This window comes from Sorex fumeus, unplaced genomic scaffold (genome assembly GCF_029834395.1).
Source record: "Sorex fumeus unplaced genomic scaffold, SorFum_2.1 ptg000014l, whole genome shotgun sequence".
Lineage (NCBI taxonomy): Eukaryota > Metazoa > Chordata > Mammalia > Eulipotyphla > Soricidae > Sorex > Sorex fumeus.
Window position 1 is genome coordinate 24,040,394 of NW_026606071.1, and position 20,350 is coordinate 24,060,743.

Below are 20,350 nucleotides of genomic sequence, written 5' to 3' on the forward strand. Positions count from 1 at the left end.
TGTGTATTCATGTGTGTGTATTCATCCACTGGGCCATATCCCTAATCTCTGAGTTCATTCTCCCCCTACCCTTTTTTTTTAATTGAATGACCATGAGATGAGTTCATTCTTATTGGTAGTTAGGGATTGATTTAAAAGTTCCCAATGGAGTCAGATAGTACAGCAAGTAGAGGACTCTTTGTGCATGCTCAGGATCCCATAAAGCTCCTGAGCACTTCCAAGAGTGATCTCTGAGCTCAAAGACAGGAGTAATCTCTGGGCATAGCTGGGGTGTGACCCCCAAAAGCAAAAAAATAAATAAAAAGTTTCCAGCAAATACCCAGGGACTAGACTGATGGCAGCTGAAAGTAATCCTGAGCACTAAGACATACATGTCTGTTTTGAACATCTCCAGGAGGCTTTTCCTTCACTACAAAAAAGCTTTTTTTTCCCCTTTCTGGCCACACCCAGTAATGCTTGGGGCTCGCTTCTGGCTCTACGCTCAGGAATTACTCCGGGGCCAGTTTGGGGGGAACCATGCAGGATGCTGGGGATCGAACCCAGCTTGGCTGTGACAAGGCAAGCGCCCTCCCTGCTGTACTGTCACTCTGGCCCCTCACTACAATAATTCTTTTAAAATGTCCTCCCCTTCCTTTCATCGCCTCGATGTAGTTCTTTGCCAGGGGTAGCACATCAGGTTGCCGTGCTCACACACTTGGCCACAGCACTTCCCAAGGTCTGCACCCCTTTAGTTGCAGTGCTTGTACTGCCCATGGGAACCTGTAGCCCTAGTTGAGTCACACAGGTGCTGGTGGTTGCAGCATGCATGGGGGGCCACGGTGGTACTGACATGTGCTCAGCAGTGGTCCTTCTCCCTGGCTTGGCACTCCCACATCTTTCAGTTGTGGCTCACCCCTACCTGCAGTGCAACTTGCCATGCTGTGGATCACAAACAGCAGGGCTGCCGGGGTCCCGCTTGGTGCCTGGGGGACTGAGGATTTGAACTTGGGACCATGTGCTTGCAAGGCAGCCACTCTGAGCCACTACAGTATTACTCTGCACTTTCCATTAATTTTTTTGCTTGTTTTAAAAAATAATTTTAGGCGCATAGGCTGCCCAGCCGCTAGCCCATGTGCTGCTTGCGTCCATGTGGCCGAGCACTTGTGTCATCCACATCGCCCCGCTTGAGATGTGTATGTTCATGTTTTCCTGTGTAATGCTGGGGTATGTGCAGGGACTCTCTCTGCCCTTGGAGAAGCCTGGGTTCTCTCTTGAAAGCCTTCTCTCTACTCTCACATGTTTTCTCCCTCTCCCCTTCAAAACCCTCCAATTAAATTTGTTTTACTTCAAAAATAGGGGCTGGAGTAATAGCACAGCGGGTAGGGTGTTTGCCTTGCACGCGGCCCGACCCGGGTTCGATCCCTAGCATCCCATATGGTCCCCTGAGCCTGGCCAGGAGTAGTTCCTGAGTGCATGAACCAGGAGTAACCCCTGAGCATCACCGGGTATGACCCAAAAAGCAAATAAATAAATTTATTGATTTTTTTTTTTTAGTTACCATGAAATTACGAAGTTACTCATGATTAGGTTTCAGGCTTACAATTCCTGTCCACACCCCCCCCCCCCCCACACACACACACTCTTTATTTAAACACCATGGTTTACAAAGTTGTTCATGATGTTTGTTATAAGCATGTAATATAACACAAATCCCATCACCACTATCTGTCACCTTCCCTCAACCATTGTCTCTGTTTTCCCAACCACCTCTCAAGCCTGTCCCCATAGCAGAATAATGTACATTATATTGCTTACCACTAAATACACCTTCTACTAATTTTCAGACTTCCTCAGTGCTACTCCTCCTCCATTTATTTATTTAGGCTTTTTGGGTAGCACCTGATGATGCTCATGAGTTATTTCAGACTCTGCAGTCAGGAATTACTCCTGGCAGTGCTCAGGGGACCATATAGGATGCCAGGGATCAAATCCGGGTTGGCCACATGCAAGGCAAATGCCCTATCTGCTGTACTATCACTTCAGCCCCTCTCCTCCATTTATTAATTTACTTATTCTAAAACTCATAAATTTTACCTGCAGAATTATGGCCCAGTACTATTGATTTTTTGTTTGATTTGGTTTGGGGGCCACATCTGGCTGTGCTCAGAGCTTATTCCTGGCTCTGACTCAGGGATCATTCCTGGCAGGCTCAGGGGACCATATGTGGTACCAGGGATCAAACATGGGCCAAACCCGTGCAAGGCAAATGCCTTCCCCGCTGTGCTATCTTCCCAGACCCCATTGTCTATACTTTGTTTTCTAATCGTTTCAGCTTTTGGTCATTTTGTTTGTGTGTCCTTTAGACATCCGTGCATTAATTCTGAGCACTTTATTTCATTCTAGCATGATAACATAGTATAGAATTTTTTTTTTTGTTTTTGGGTCATACTCAGCAATGCACAAGGGTTACTCCTTGCTATGTACTCAGGAAATATTCCTGGCGGTGCTTGGGGGACCATATGGGATGCTGGGAATCGAACCTGGGTTGGTCGTTTGCAAGGCAAACGCCGTACCCACTGTGCTGTCACTCCAGCCTCCATGTCTTGTATTTTTTCCTGCTCTTGCCCCAGAATAAATCACTGTTCCAATAGTAACTCTGTTTTCCATGTGGTGCAAGCCTGGTGGTGCTCAGGGACCACGAGATACCAGGGATTGAATCTGGGCCTCCCCACATGCAAAGTATGCACTCCAGCCCCTGGTACCATCTCTCCAGACCCAGAAATAACTCTGTTGTTTTTATCCAAGAGTATAAGAAATAAATTTAAGTTTGTGCTGACTTCAAGTTAGCACGCATCCAGTAAAGGGTGTTGGGAGGATCCTCCCAGGATGGGAGAAGCATGCTGAAAGTAGACTATAGACCAAACATGATTGCCACTCAATGCCTCTCTTGCAAACCACAACACCCAAAAGGAGAAAGAGAACAAAAGGGAATGCCCTGCCACAGAGGCAGGGTGGGATGGTGGGGGGGGGGGGGGGGGAATGGGGGGTGGAAGGGATACTGGAACCTGTGGTGGTGGAAAATGGGCACTGGTGAAGGGATGGCTACTTGATCATTGTATAACTGAAACCCAAGCACAAAAATTTGTAAGTCTACAACTGTGCCTCATGGTGTTTCACTAATAAAAATTAAAAAAAGAAAAAAGTTAACGCATCCATAGGTACAAATACATGTTGTATTAGTGTTCACTTCTCCTAAAAATAAAACGCTTACAGATTAGTGGCTGGAAGCAACACACTTTTATTTCTGGAGGTCAGTGTGTGATGGTGTGCCAGAACTAACATGAAGGCATCAGCAGGGTTGACTCCCTCTCTGGAGGCTCTCGGTGCGCATCCTTTTGACTTTTCCAGCCTCTAGATGCTCCCTGTCTTCCTGGGCTCCTGATTCCTGCATGCACCTTGAAAGACGGTAGTGTGGCTTTCATTCCAACTCCGCTCCTCCTAGCTGCTCATAGAAGGAGCCAGCTGATGGCACTGTGCCCACCTAGAAACCCCAGAAGAATCATCTCCCCATCTCAAGTTCTGAATCTCATCCCCCAAATCTTTTTTGCCGTGTAAGGCAGCATATTCACATTTGGGGGGATTAGCACATGAACAGCTTTGGGAGCCACTATTCTGCCTCCCACACAAATATAATTGGATTAGTGAGCCCATCCGTCCACATAAATCAGGCCAAAGCAAAATATCTTTTTAATAAGTGTCCCATTTTACATTTTTCTTCTTAATTTGCACATCTATCTAAATCCTTCATAACAATAAATTTCATTAATCTCCCATGAACAGAAGCTTCTTTTTTTCACTTGTCCTCCAGAATAATCGACTGCCTGTTTGTCTCCTTTTTTTTGGGGGGGGGGGGGGAGCGGAGTTCCCATCAACACAGATTTTTACATAATATATCTTTCTTATGTAAAAGACAAAAAAGATATCTTTCCAATTATCAGGCAGTGGCTGGAGACAGAGATAACAGCACTTTGCATACACCTGCACCCAAGTTTGAACCCCAGTACCACATGGTTCTCTAAACATCCCCAAGTATAGCCCTGGAGTCCCCTGATCACTATCAGGGCGGCCCTGGTGGTCCCTAGCACTGTGAGGTCCAAGCATCTCTACATCATTGGGTCCTGCATTGAGCTGACCAGCCCAGTTGAGGGAATAGCACCAGCAGTGGCCCAGGGCACCCTGAACCCAGCTAGGGATGCTCCTCTCCCCGCCCACCTTCAAAATGATTGTAACTGCCCATCCTGCTGTAACTGCCCATCCTGCATCACTCTACTGGGAGAAAAAGGCCTCAGATGCTATAATGTCCATTCACATGTTGCTGGAGCTCTGTGAATTAAATATACATATATCCTATCTCTCTGCCACCCAGTCCTGTGTCGTGGTAATGCTTAATGTGACGGTAGCGGGAGGAGGCATGTGGGAAGTACCTGATTCCTGAGTGTAGAGCCCATGTGAAGGACATCAATGCTTCTAGACCTCATGTGTTCCCTGCTCCCATCTCCATATGAGGTCACAGAAAAAAAATTCTGTCTTTTATAGGCATTTTATTAAAAACACCCTGAATGAATACTGTTTTTCCAGTTTATAGAAAAGTCCTAAAAGGGAACTCTTGGGTAGAAAAATTTTTCTGCTTAGTGGTTCTTTTCTTTTCTTTCTTTTCTTTTTTTTTTTTTAATTTTGGAGCCACACCTGATGGTGCTTGGTACTGAACTCTCTCCCCAGGACTTGAACTCTCTCCCCAGCCCTACTGGTAATTTTAGTTTTTGGGTGAGGGCTAAGGAACAAGCACAGTGTGGCTCGAGGAGCTACCCCTGGCCCAGTACTTTGCACTGAGGGATCTGTCAGTGCGAGGGATGAGCCCCAGGGCTCCCACTGCGAAGCATCTGTTCAGCCCTTCAAGCCACTGGCACCCCAGTGTAGATTGCTTTGGTTAAGTTTGGTTAAGTTTTTGGGTTTTGAACCATATTCAGTGGCACTCAAGGTCTCTTCCTGGCTTAGTGCTTGGGGATCAGTCCCAGCAGTAATTGGGTATTATGGGATACTAAGGATCAAATGGAGAGCTTCTGCACGCAAAGCCTGCATTCCAGTCCAATGAATTTCTCTAGCCTGAAGTTTTTTAAAAATCTATTCTAGTTGCTGAATCGATAGCTCAAAAGGATAGAGTACATGCTTTCGTGAGAGGCTCTGAGTTCTGTCCTTGACACTTCATAGCCCCTTGAGCAATACACACACACACACACACACACACACACACACACACACACACACTTAATCCTAAAGAATGGATCCCTTGTTTGCTTTAATTCCACAATTCCACATTAGAGTGCTGAAATATTTCAGTCCTGGAAATATTCTATTCCAAAATGTTTTCATGTGAAAGTTCCTAAATATACCCTTTATGTCAGTTAGTCTAGGAAGATAGTTCAGAAGGCCAGTCATATGCTTTGTGTGTGGGAAACCTGTGTTTGGTTGCTGAGCACTGCCAAGAACCTCTTCCAACCACACACCTGGAGTAACCCCCAAATGACATGGGATGTGACTCCCCAAGTTATTTATGTCTTTGAAGACTTTGAAATATGGACAAGAATGAACTTTATGTAAAAGAATGAGGCTGGAGAGATAATCTAACTTTCCTTGCATACAGCCATCTCAAGTCCGATCCTTAGCACCCCATTTGGCCCCTGAGTACCACCAGAAGTGATCAGAGCACAGAGCCAGGAGCACAGCTGGTGTGGCCCCAAAAATAAACAAAAGAGAAAGTTTTGGAATAAAAAGTTGAAATGGGAAAATTTAGTTACATAATTTAATATAATCTAAAATGTATTCAAAATAAATATAATTTGAAGATGAGTTTTATTAGCATATATATGAATACCCACATAATTTCCATTGAATTGCAAATCAGAGGTGATTTTCATAAATGGGGTGTCTATCAATAACTTAAAAGAATAGAATGGTTGCCTGAAGAACCAATCAGTTATACAGCATAAGGTAAGAGTTACTAGTCAATAAATGCAACTAGCTAGCCTAAGATCATTAGTTTAGAATTATTTAGTTATTAACTTGCTGAGATAAAGTGATTTAGTGAGCTGGCATCCTAACTTTGGAGTGCATGCTTGGCATGCAGGAGACCCAGGTTTGTTCCCCAGCACTGCATGGTCTCCTGCGTACCTCTGGGAGTGACTCCTGAGCACCACCAGTTATGGTCCAAAACCAAAAACAAATTTTTTTTCCATATTTTATAATTTTATTTAGGGGCTGGAGTGATAGCACAGCAGGTAGGGCGTTTGCCTTGCACGCGGCCGACCCGGGTTCGATTCCCAGCATCCCATATGGTCCCCTGAGTGCTGCCAGGAGTAATTCCTGAGTGTAGAGCCAGGAGTAATTCCTGAGTGTAGAGCCAGGAGTAATTCCTGAGTGTAGAGCCAGGAGTAACCCCTGTGCACCGCCAGGTGTGACCCAAAAAGCAAAATAATAATAATAATTATTATTTATTTATTGAATCACTGTGAGAGCAGTTACAAAGCTTTCGGGTATAAGTCTCGGTCATACAATGAAACACCCATACCTTCACCAGTGCCCATTCTCCACCCAAAAACAAAAATTTAAGACCCTTTATATGTTTTATTTCTCCAAAGATACAACTTTATTTTTTTTGTTTTTTTTTCTTTTTGGGGGGCGGTCACACCCAGTGATGCTCAGGGGTTACTCCTGGCTCTACATTCAGGAGTTACTCCTGCCGGTGCTTGGGGGACCATATGGGATGCCGGGGACTGAACCCAGGTTGGCCACTTGCAAGGCAAATGCCCTACCTGCTGTACTATCGCTCTAGTCCCACAACTTTATATGTTTTATTTTTTCAAAGATACAAGCATTTATGAGGAAGAAAGTACTAAATTTTTCCCCCTCTTTTTTAGAGAAAACATAAATCTTGGCTTTGGGAACTGAATGAGTGTCAAAAACTATTTTTTTTCTTAAAACACTCATAGAGAGCCAACCTGCCAAAAATATGACTACCTGTTTAGAAATAAACAACAAACACTCCTACCTTCGACTAGCTCAGAACTGTACACGTTATGCAAGAAATAATGTACTCTGAAGCTATTAAATGGTGGTTTGTCTATGCAGGATATCCAGGGAACGCAGAAGAGATGCCCTATTCCAGAGAGAACAGAGATTTTGTGGAGGAGGCACATTTGAGCTATTTTTATTTTTATGGGATGGGGTTAGGGCCACATCCAGAGGTGCTCAGGGCTACTCCTGGCAATGTTTATGGGACTTTATGTGGTGCTGGAGAAATCTCACCAGGGCCATAATTCATGTACTGTCTCTCTGGCCCTGAGCTGTTTTTAAAGAACAGGCTCTTGAGGTATGGGATTCCCGGTAGGCTGCAAAGAAGTAGGAAGGTTTCTTCCTATGAAAGGAAATTCATGTGGTCATGGCATAATTTGTGACCATGTGGGTTCAGGAAGGGAGATGAATCCAGGAAGGTTGTGATAGATGTTCACATACAGTAATTAGCTGAGAAAGTGTCGTGTGCTAAGAGTTTCTGATACAGCAAAGTGCTTGCATATACTTATTAAACTACAATTACCTCAGATCTTAAATTTTTCTTGGACCCATGGTTCTTTACGTTGGTTGTTGAAAGGATATCCTTACCTTGGAAGTGTTCTTAATGATACAGGCTTATACACTTTTATATCTATGCCTTTAAATTCCTAAGTGTCTGGGACTGGAGAGATAGTAGAACAGGGCAGGCATTTGCCTTACATGCAGGTGAGCCAGGAATAACCCCTGAGCACCACCAGGTGTGGCCCCAAAACAAATGAAAACCTGTATTTCCAAGTGTCTGACTGTAGAGAGTAATTTTATCCCTATTTTACAGATGAACAACAAAAAACTAGAACACATAATTATTTTTGGTGGTGGGGAGAAGGTGAGTTGTTTTGGGGCCACAGCTAGTGATGCTCAGAGGTTACACCTGGCGCTGCATTCATGGATCACTCAGTTCTGGCAGTGTTTTGGAGACCATATGGGATGCTGGGGATGGAACCAGGGTTTGCCATGTGCAAATCAAGTGCCCTGATGATTCCCAGCTATACTATCTCTCCAGCACCTAGAACCCATCATCTAAATCATGTGCTGAACAGTTATCACCCAGGACTCTTTGCTTAAATTCACATGCTTTATTCCTAATTTATTGGTTTAGGCCGGGGAGTGGGGGCGGGCCACACACAGCAGTGCTGGGTGCTACTCCTGCTTGGGAGTTGTTCCTTGTCTCAGGGAACTGTGTGATGCCTGGGATTGAACCCCTGCCTCCTGCGTGTAAAGCATGTGTTCCGCCCTTTGAACTCTTTCCTTTACTCTTAGTCAAACACAAGGATTATAGGAGGAAACAATCACTTGGATCATTACTTCATCTGGTAAAGGATTTAGATGACTTTCTAGTACTTACACTAGTACAGTTCTTTATAAATCAAGAGGATTTGTTGCCATGAATATAATTTGAATTTGGGGCTCCAGTATGCAGAACATGATGAGTCATCTCCCTATCCCAGCAAATATTTATGTGCAAATACATTTATTACTACATTCTGTAATAGTTAAAAGCCCTAAATAGCCCATAAGTCAGAAAGCAATATAGCATAAAAATTGCCCAGATTTAAATCCCATCTCTACAGTTTACAAACTGTGAGATCATGGGCAAATTATTCCATTGTGCTTTTAGTTGATTCCATCATATATGCTCAATTTGACATTTATAATTTTGTCCCTAACATTTCCATCATCATCATCATCATCATCATCATCATCATCATCATCATCATTATTGTAGCACTGTAGCACAGTGGGTAAGGTGTTTTTCTTGCACGCGGCCAACATGGCTGACCCGGGTTTGATTCCTCCGCCCTTCTTGGAGAGCCCGGCAAGCTACCAAGAGTATCCTGCCCGCATTGCAGAGCTTGGCAAGCTCCCCGTGACGTATTCCATATTCCAGAAGCAGTAACAACAAGTCTCACAACTTGTGAGACATTACTGGTGCCCGCTTGAGCAATGAACAACAGGAGGACAGTGATGTAGCATAGGGGAGCCCCAGGTTCAATCCCCAGCACTGTGTGCCCCCCAAGCACCTCCAGGTATGGCTCAAAATCCAACATGGGAAAAAGGAGAAAGAAAAATCAGTTGTCTAATATACCTTGTGTCATTACCAAGTGTATCAGTTTCCTCTAATAATAATTCCATTGTGCTTTTAATTGATTCCATCGTGTATGCTCAATTGGACATTTATGGACCGTTATTATTATTATCATTATTATTATTATTATTATTATTTGCTTTTTTGGGTCACTCCCAGCAGTGCTTAGGGGTTATTCGTGGTTCTGCACTCAGGAATCACTCCTGGCAGTGCTTGGGAGACCATATGGGATGCTGGGAATTGAACCTGGGTCAGCCCCATATAAGGCAGACACCCTACCTGCTGTGCTGTCACTCCAGCCCTTCCATTATTATTGATAGGGAACTGAGATAACACTTGGTAATGACACACAGGTATATTAGATAACTGATTTTTCTTTCTCCTTTTTCCCATGTTGGATTTTGAGCCATACCTGGAGGTGCTTGGGGGGCACACAGTGCTTGGGATTGAACCTGGGGCTCCCTTATGCAAAATAAGCACTGCGTCACCACTGAGCCATCTTCCTGGGTCCAAACTTCATTGAATCTTTTTGTTTCCAGTGTCAGGGATTGAACCAGGGCCTCACATATGCAAGGCAACTGCACTACTGCTAAGGTACACCCTTACCCCTAAGAAACTATGCTTGAAAGACCTAACAACCAGCATACAAACTTGGCCAATTCTCTTTGTCTCCCTCTCTCCTACACCCAAGAAAGCAGTTAACTGGAAGGGGACAAGTTAATATATGAAAACAGACTACAAAGAAGACATTTTTCTTTTCTTTTCTGCAGTACCAAGGATCAAATGTAGATTCATTGCTTCAAGGTCTGCGTTTTGCCACTGAGCTACATCCCAGGCCCCAAGAGCAACATTTTTTAACATTTCTCTCCACCACCACCCCCCCCCGCCCCGCCCCAGCCCAGAGCCTTTTTATTTTATTTTATTTATTTATTTTTTGTGGTGGGGATTTGTGGGGGAGCACACCCAGCAGTGCTCAGGAATCATTCCTGGTAGTGCTCAAAGGATCATATGGGGTGCTAGGGATTGCACTAAGATAATGGCTTGCAAGGCAAGTACCTTAACTATTACACTATCCCTCTCTGGTCCAAGAGCAACATTTGTTTATTGTTTTAGAGCCACACCCAACAGTGCTCAGGACTTACTCCTGGCAGGTCTGGGCGCTCATATGGGATGCCCAAAACCCAGCCCGGGTCTGCCACATGCAAGGCAAGTGCTCCACCAGCTGTACTATCCCTCCCACCCAAGAGCAACATTTTTGAGTTCTGGTGGAAACAGAATCATTTGAGGGTCTCTGAGTGAGGTGGCCAGGAGGAGCCATGGGGCTCCGGAGAAATGAGATAGATTAGGTCAGCTGGTGGATTCAGGGGAGAGAAGGACCCAGGAAAGAACTATTAGCTCTCCTGGAAACTGAGCCCTTACATCTTTCCAGTCACTGCACTTATGTATTAGGAGCCCAGAAACTGGAGCAGGGACAACAGTTTCCCAAGTGTTTTTTGTGTAGAATCCAGCTGAGTCAGAGGGTGAGTCACCCACTCTCTCTGAGGGAGGTGCCCTCAAGGGAAAAGGAATGGACTGAGTCTCCATAGGCCATGAGGAAAAGTCCCCGTCCAGTGTCCCATAGATACGTTGCTACCTGGGAAGAATGAAGAGTTGGGTCCTGGGGTGAGCAGGTGACTCGCTTTATTCAGCTCTGAGACACTGGCATCCCAACTGACATCACAATATTTAAATTTAAGAACACACTGGGCACAGCCCAGGGAATACACCTGAGTAGGCTCAGGTCAGAATCTGCCTACTGGCTGTAACTGTCCAGCTGCTAAGGGCAGCAGCAGGGCTGGAATTAGCAGCATAGAGACTCAAACTCTTTGGTGGCTTATGCAATGCATTTTTCTACCCACTTTATCTTCCATTTTCCTTCTGGAAATGGCTTTTCTTGCATGCAGATTTATGCAATTAAACCACAAAACATGAAAGGAAGGACCAATTCTAATAAAAAGGTGCACAGACCAGATGGGACTTCTCAGACTTCAATCCGTTATTCAAAAAAACAATCAGGTGTGGGACTGGAGAGATAGGCAGTCCAATGGGTAGGGTGCTTGCCTTCCACACAGCCAACAGGCTTCAATCTCTAGAACTCCTTAAGGTACCCCCAAGCTCTGCCAGGAGTGACTCCTGAGCCAGGAAAAAAGCCCTGAGTGCAGCTGGGTGTGGTTTGCCTTCTCCCCTCCCACCCCCCAAATAAAAGTAAATAAAAAGGTATCTATAATTAAAAAATTAAAAAGGAACTAGAGTGATAGTATAGGGGGTAGGGCACTTGCCTTGCATTTAGCGACCCTGAGTTTAATCCATTGAACCACATAGAGTCCCCCTGAGCAAGCCAGGAGTAAGCCCTGAGCACCAATGGTTATGTCCCCCAAAACAAAAACTAATTAAAATTATTTGCAACAACAATCAGGCTTCTCTGGCAGATAACTAGTTTAGTAGAGTGCCACACTTGCTAAAACCACTCTCTTAACAAGGTAATTGTCCCAGTATCCTAGTTTGGGGTGAGAATTGTTACAGCTTATTTTTGTGTGCGGAGTCACAATGAAAGAAAGGTGCAGAACAAGTAAACTTCGGTCATATGTTTATCACTTCTGTAACTCGAAAGGACAAGGACCAATTTGAATCTGTAAGAATGCACTTCATGGGCTGGAGCGATAGCACAGTGGGTAGGGCGTTTGCCTTGCACGCGCCAATCTAGGTTCCATTCCTAGCATCTCATGATCCCCGGAGCACCGCCAGGAGTAATTCCTGAGTGCATGAACCAGGAGTAACTCCTGAGCATCGCAGGTTGTGACCCAAAAAGAAAAAAAAAAAGAATGCACTTCATATATGGCTGGGTATGAGAGAGCTAAGGAGTAGCTAAGAACATGAGAGGCAGAGCACTTAGAGAATGAAAGGTTTAAGGAGCCCACCCCATTTTTCTTTCTTTTTTTCTTTGTTTTTGGGTCACATCCAACTGTGCTCAGCACCTCCTCGTGGCTCGGTGCTCAGGGATCACCCCTGAGGGGGATCAGGGGACCATATGGGATACCAAGGATAGAACCCTGATCAGCCGCGTTCAAGGCAAGAGCCCCACCCACTGTACTGTCAGTCCCCCCCTTTGTAAAAAATGTTTTGGGGGGAGGAGGCCACACTTGATGGGAGGTGGGAAGAAGCTACTCCTGGCTCAGTGTTCGGGGATGATCCCAGTGATACTTGGGATCCTGTGTTGGCAGGGATCAGACCTGGGCCTCTGTGGGCCCAGCCTCATGCCCACTAACCCATTGACATCTCCCCAGGTCAGCATCTTATTTCCTGTGAAAGGAAAAGTGAGATGGATGCACACATCTGGCTGACAAACAGGGAAACAAGGAGACAATCTGGGTCACAGAGGAAAGTCACACCCGCAGGAGTGACTGAGGAGCCCCATTTACCCAAGGGAATGCCGCTGCCCAGGGAAACACCGCTCTCCCCCCCCCCCCCCCCCCCCCCCCCCGCCCCATTCCCTCCAGGGTTACAGTTAAAAAACAAGTCCCATCCCATGAACGGGTGTGGCTGTTTAGTTCCTGCTACTAAGCAAACAATACATTTCCACTTGGCGTTTTATGGGAATTGTAGTTTGAGGGGTTGGGGAGCTACAGGAAGACATATGTTCTATGATTTAACTTGATCCACACATACCTCAGATAGAGATCAGGTTGCTTGCAGTCTTACACAGGCAAACCAAAACAAAACAACAAACAGCTGATCTTTATTGCCCCTCAGCAGGGGAAATGGAGATTAATGAAATTAAATCATGCTTTCCTGCTCCTTTCAGACTTCCTACGTTATCCTGACTGCCCTGTAGCACAGTAATGGCTTCAGTTCTAGAACAATGGACCAAGGTCACTCTACCCCCGAGGAACAGTGAGGAAAAATCCCAAAATCTTGGAAGAGTTTAAAGATCTTCCTGTCCTAGTTTGCCCTCATGACTCGGCACTTTTTAAATCCAGAAGATAATTTACATACATTAATAATGTAATAATAATATCTGTTTGAGTTTGTCCGGCTGAAGAATCTTGACCTTATACAAAAAAAGCAATTATTTCACCACAAAATGGGCTTATTCGGGAACAACAAAAAGACAGCTCGGAGAGTACATGTTCATGACTTAATACAGCCATGCACTCCATCTATAACAGAAGATAGCACCTCCTTAAAATAACCTTTGGGGTTGCTGCTGGGTAGAGAGGACTTCCTTTCATTTGATGGGAAGCAACATTACTTCCTGTCAGAGATGCAAGGCATGTTGGAACTTGTAGTCCACAAATTCATTGATGGAAATTTTCTAACTTACCAACCTCATTTAAAAGAGGTTTCTGGGGCTGGAGCAATAGTAGAGTGGAAAGGCACTTGCCTTACATGTCGATGACCCGGGTCCCATCGGTGGCACCACATATGGTTTCCTAAGCACCTCTATGTGTGACCCAAAAATCATAAATTTTTTAAGGGAGGTTTCTGCTTACTAATTTTCACAAATGTAAATTCTGTAAAGAGAAAATGGGGGGCTGGAGAGATAGTACAGCGGGTAGGGCGTTTGCCTTGCACGCGGCTGACCCGGGTTCAATTCCCAGCATCCCATATGGTCCCCTGAGCACCACCAGGAGTAACTCCTGAGTGCAGAGCCAGGAGTAATCCCTGTGCATTGCCAGGTATGACCCAAAAAGCAAAAAAAAAAAAAAAAGAAGAAGAAGAAGAAGAAAAAAGAAAATGGAAGACGCTGGACGCATTTGGTTTCCATTATTATACCAAAACTTTGATACTAAATATATTGAGAAATACTAGCCAATCCACGGCAATTCAGTCTGAACAATCTGTAAGCAACGTGACAAAGACTCATTTCACCCTATAAATAACCTTAATAGGACTTGATAGCTCAGTGGACTGGAATACTGAAAACTCAGTTTTGGTTCCCATTACCACCAGAAGAGACCCTAGGTCAAAGAGCCAGGAGTAGCCTTGGAGCATTGCCAAGTGTGGCCCCCAAACCCAAATATATAAATTCATACCTACACACACAGCCTTGGAGCGATAGCACAGTGGTAGGGCATTTGCCTTGCGTGCAGCCAGCCTGGCCCAGCTGGGTTGGATTCCTCTGCCCCTCTTGGAGAGCCCGGCAAGCACAGCAAAGCCTGGCAAGCTACTCGTGACATATTCAATATGCCAAACACAGTAACAACAAGTCTCACAATGGAGATGTTACTGGGCCCGCTTGAGCAAATTGATGAACAATGGGAGGATCATTGTGCTACCATACTACACACAGCCTTAATATCAAAAGGAGCATCTTCCCGGCCCTAAATTCCTTTCCTCATGGTACTTGAACTACAGAGTTAACTTGTTATTATTATTACTAATTACATCATTAAGAACTGTTATAATAAATAATATAGTATTAACTATTATAGTAAAGCAAAGTAAAGTAAAGGCCCTCCCATTGATCATCGATTTGCTCGAGCGGGCCCAGTAACGTCTCCATTGGAGACTTTGTTGTTACTGTGTCTGGCATATCGAATACGTCACGGGGAGCTTGCCAGGCTCTGCCGTGCGGGCGAGATACTGTTGGTAGCTTGCCGGGCTCTCCGAGAGGGGCGGAGGAATAGAACTCGGGTCGGCCATGTTGGCTGTGTGCAAGGCAGACGCCCTACCCGCTGTGCTATCACTCCAGCAATATTTAAATATTTAAAAATATTTAAAATATTTTTTAAATTTTATTTTATTTTTGTAAAGATATTCACGATAATTTATTACATTCAATGTATCAATACCAATCCCACCACAATTACACCTTCCCATCAGGATTCTTATGCATTTTCACACTACCACCCCAGCCTATCCCCAAAGCCTGATCTAAATAGCTTATTTTGTTTTGCTTGTTATGAATAGTAAAGTAAGTAAGTAAAGGCCCTCCCGTTGATCGTCGATTTGCTCGAGCGGGCCCAGTAACGTCTCCATTGGAGACTTTGTTGTTACTGTGTCTGGCATATCGAATGCTCTCAGTAGCTTGCCGGGCTCTCCGAGAGGGGCGGAGGAATCGAACTCGGGCCGGCCATGTTGGCCGCGTGTAAGGCGAACGCCCTACCGCTGTGCTAATTATTACTAATTACATCATTAAGAACTGTAATAATAAATAATATAGTATTAACTATTATAATTTATGGTAATTGTGATTAGCACTAAGCACTGTAGCACTGTCCTCCCGTTCACCGATTTGCTTAGCAGGCACCAGTAATGTCTCACAACAAATTGTGAGACTTGTTACTGTTTTTGGCATATCAAATACATCAGAGGTAGCTTGCCAGGCTTTGCCATGCGGGCGAGGTACTCTCAGTAGTTAGCCAGGCTCTCCGAGGGGGCGGAGAGTATCTCGCCCGCACGGCAGAGCCTGGCAAGCTACACGTGATGTACTCGATATGCCAAACACAGTAACAAGAAGTCTCATGATGGAGACGCTACTGGGCCCGCTTGAGCAAATCGATGAACAACGGGAGGATCGTGAATGTTACCTTAGTCACAGAAATTTTTTTTATTAGTGAGACACCATGAGGTACAGTTGTAGACCCACAAATTTTTGTGCTTGGGTTTCAATTATACAATGATCAAATACCCATCCCTCCACCAGTGCCCATTTCCCACCACCATGGATCCCAGTATCCCTCCCCCCCCCCCCCCCCCCCCCCACCCTGTCTCTGTTCTCTCTCCTTTTGGGTGTTGTGGTTTGCAAAAGAGGCACTGAGTGGTAATCATGTTCGGTCTACAGTCTCAGCATATATCTCCCATCCTGGGAGGATCCTCCCAACACCCTTTATTTGGTGCTCCCTTCTCTATCTGAGCTGCCTTTTCCCCCTTGCATGTGTGGCTGGTCTCCAAGCCATGGAGTAATCCTCCTGGTACTGATCTCGGCTATTCTTGGGTATTAATCTCCTATTTTGTTACTTTATGTCTCCCAGATGAATGCAATCTGTTTATGTCTATCCCTCTCTTTCTGACTCTTTTCGCTTAACATGATACTTTCCATGTATTACTGTCTAATCTTACAAAAATGCATTACATTTTCTTTTTGAAACAGATTTTATTTGGAGGATTTTTAAGGTGTGGAGGGGGAGAGAGAGAGAGAGAGAGAGAAAGAGAAAGAGAGAGAGAGAGAGAGAGTAACGTACTCAAGAAAGTGTGTACTCAAGAGAGAACGCAGGCTTCTCCAAGAACGGAGAGAGCCCCTACACACATCCTAGCATTAGACACGAAAGCATGAAAGTATACATCTCAAGAGGGGAGATACAGGCGACACATGTGCTCAGCCCACATGTGCTTGGCCACATGGGTGCAAGCAGCACATGAGCTCAGGCAGCATATGCGCCAAATGCATTAAAATTTTAATGGATATTGTACAACATGTGTTTCTATTTCCCCAGATAAGTAACTCTGGGCCTGAGTAAAATTTTGTTAGGTCCTGGTTACCACTGTTTTTTTGGGGGTGGGGGGCAACCACACCAGGTGGTACTGCCAGCTTAGTATTCCTGGTAGTGCTTGGGGGACCATATGGGATACTTGGGATTTAACCCGGGTTGGCTGTGTGCAAAGCAAGAACCCTACCTTCTGTACTATTACCCTGGCCCCTGGAAATTGGTTTTGATTTTAGTGTTTTGGGTTACACCTTCTTGGGGGCTATTTATTCCTGTTTAAGTGCTGGGGTGGGGGTGTCACTCCTGGTGCTGCTCAGGGACAGACAAGTGGTTCCAGGCATTGAACCTTCATGCATGTCTTCTCTACAAAAGAAGTACAGAATTCCTCATTGCAGAGCCAGGAGTAACCCCCGAGGATTGCAGTGTGTGGCCCCAAAAAACAAACCAAAAAATAAAAGACCAACTATTTTCAATAAAGTAAGCAAAGATGAGGCGTGACTTGGTGGCAAAGACTTCCCTTACATGTGTGAGACCCTAGGTTTCATCCCTGGCACCACGAAACAAAAACAAGAATTTCACATACTTCCTTTTAATAAGATGGCAGGTGGTCTATAGTAGGTTTTTGTCAATTGTGTTGCTACTGAACAAGCCATTAATTCCTCTGCTCTTAACAGAATACTGGAGCCAGAGTGATAGAACAGTGGGTAGGGGACTTGCCTTGCACATGGCTGACCCAGGTTCGATCCCATAGTCTCCAGAGCACTGCTAGGAATTATCACTGAGTACAGAGATAGGAATAAGCCCTGACCCTGAACACAGCCAGGTGTGCTCTTTCTCCAACCAAAAAAAAAAAAAAAAAAAAAGGGGGGGGGGGATACCTTTTTTTTTGAGTTCTACAATTTTTTAGAATATAAGTAGGTGGTAATCTTACATACAATTTCCCTCACTTGGAATAGCGACTTTCAATTTTAGGATGAAGATCATTCTAAAACTTACCAGCAGAATCTTGAATGTGTGTTTTTCTATAATGACTATTAGAACACATTGAGCGTATACTATGTATCAAGAATTTTACAGACTTTTTAATTTTCACCAGTCCTATGGAATTATAATTTATAAGGTTGAGCTAAAATTGGTGGTTGGAGGCTACTCCCCGCTGGGTGACTGGAGGTTGCCCCAACATGTTCAGGGATGCAGCGTATGGTGCAAGGACTGAACCCAGTGCCCCTATGTAAATCATGTTTATCATTTTTAATCTTTATTTTACAGATAAGCAATCCTTTCTTGGGTGGGGAGGGGTTGGCCACTCATGACTCTTGGGTGGACTCCTATACTACCTGTCTGGCTAAAAGAAATTTTTTATAAATAACTTCCAAAACGGAACAAGATCAGCCAAGGCTGACAAATATTATTTCAACAGTTTCTGCAATTAAAATAATACATAATTTTATAGCGATAGCACAGCGGGTAGGGCGTTCGCCTTACAAGCGGCCAACATGGCCGACCCGAGTTCGATTCCTCCGCCCCTCTCGGAGAGCCCGGCAAGCTACCGAGAGTATTCGATATGCCAGACACAGTAACAACAAAGTCTCCAATGGAGACGTTACTGGGCCCGCTCGAGCAAATCGACGATCAACGGGAGGGCCTTTACCTTTACCTTATTGTTAAGAAAGCATAATGTTTGTGTATATATATAGGTGTATACATTTATATATATATATCTATATATTCCACCCCCCACCCCCACCCCCATGCCCAGAGGTGCTCAGGGTTTATTCCTAGCTTGGTGCTCAGGAAATTGCACCTGGATGTCCTAGGGGCCCATATGCAATGCCAGGGATGTAACCTGGCCTCCCACATATAATGTATGTGCCCCAGTAATAATGTGATTTTTTTAAAATGATTCACAATATATTTAGATGAATTCTTGAGATACCTATCTATCTATCTATCTATCTATATATATGCGCATTCAAATTTAGTTTTGGGGTGGTCCTTGTAGGCTGAGGAGGAAGCAACCCGGGCAATAGAAATACTCCATTATATTATCATATCTTTATATTGCACTGTAGCACTGCACTGCACTGTCCTCCCGTTGTTCATCGATTTGCTCGAGCGGGCCCAGTAACGTCTCCATTTTTTTTGAGACTTCTTGTTACCGTGTTTGGCATATTGACTACGTCACGGGTAGCTTGCCAGGCTTTGCCGTGCGGGTGAGGTAACTTTCGGTAGCTTGCCGGGCTGGCTGCGCGCAAGGCAAATGCCCTGTATCTTTTTTACCTTGGGGTCACACCTGGAGATGCTCAGAGGTTACTCCTGGCTCTTCACTCAGGACTCACTTCTGGGCAGTGCTTGGGGAACACAAGGGATACTTGCGACTGAACCCAGGTCAGCAGCATGCAAGGTAAGCATCTTTCCTACTGTACCATGTCTCCAGCCCCTAATTGTCGTATCTTTAGTCTCTGCAACCATGGGCAATTATTTGACATTTCTTGAGTCTTTTGTGTGTTTCCAAGTATCATTTTTCTTAGGTCTTAATATATATTGTTAGCACTGCTTTCTGTTTGTTTTGGGGCCACACCTGGCTGTACTTAGAGCTTATTCCTGCCTCTGCTCTCTGGGTTCACTCCTGGTGGTTCTTGGGAACATATGTGGTGCCCGAGGACTGAATGGGTCCAGTGTTTGCTAGGGAAGCACCTTATCTGCTGTACTATTTCTCCAGCCCGTTAGCAACGTTCTATGAAAACATATTTAAAGTTTTAATCGTACTTTTTTAGGTCCAGTCTAATGGTATAACCCTTAAGTTTCTTCAGATTGCATTTTTCACCTAAGAACACTTGGTTTGAAAATGTTATCATTCACAATCCTTCAATCCTTAGAATTGTCCTGATTCCTTGCAACATAAATTAGTTACTACGAAAAAGTTTGAAAATTTCTCAAAGAGTTAAAAACAGGAGGGTGGACAAGAATAGTAGAAATAAGTACCAGGAGGATTACTCCACAGCTTAGAAGCCAGCCTCACATGCTGGGGGGAAAGGCAGCTCAGATAAGGAAGGCATCACCAAGTAAAGGGTGCTAGGAAGGCCTGCTTGGGATGGGAGATGCGGGCTGAAAGTAGACTATAGACCGAACATGATGGCCACTTACTACCTCTATTGCAAACCACAACACCCAAAAGGAGAGAGAGAGCACAAAGGAATGCCCCGCCACAGAGGTGGGTGGGGCGGAGGGGACTGGGTGAGGGTAGTGGGAGGGATGCTAGGATCATTGGTGGTGGAAAATAGGCACAGGTGGAGGGATGGTACTCGATCATTGTATGACTGACACGCAAGCATGAAAGTTTTTAAGTCTTTAACTGTACCTCACGGTGATTCTCTAATAAAAAAATTTTTTTTTTAAATTAGGAAGGTGGAGATAACTCAAAGGGCCTATGCCATGCCTTGCATGTCAAAGGCCTGGCTTGGATCCCTGGCACTGACTACTGAGTATCAGTAGGAGCAACCCCTGTGCTCTGTGATGTGGCCCCAAAACATAACCAAGTATGTAAAAATAGCGCCAGAGTGACAGTACAGCAGGTAACAGCACTTGCCTTGCATGCAGCCAACCTGGGTTTGATTCCCTGTACCCTATCAGAAGTGATCCCTAGGTGCAT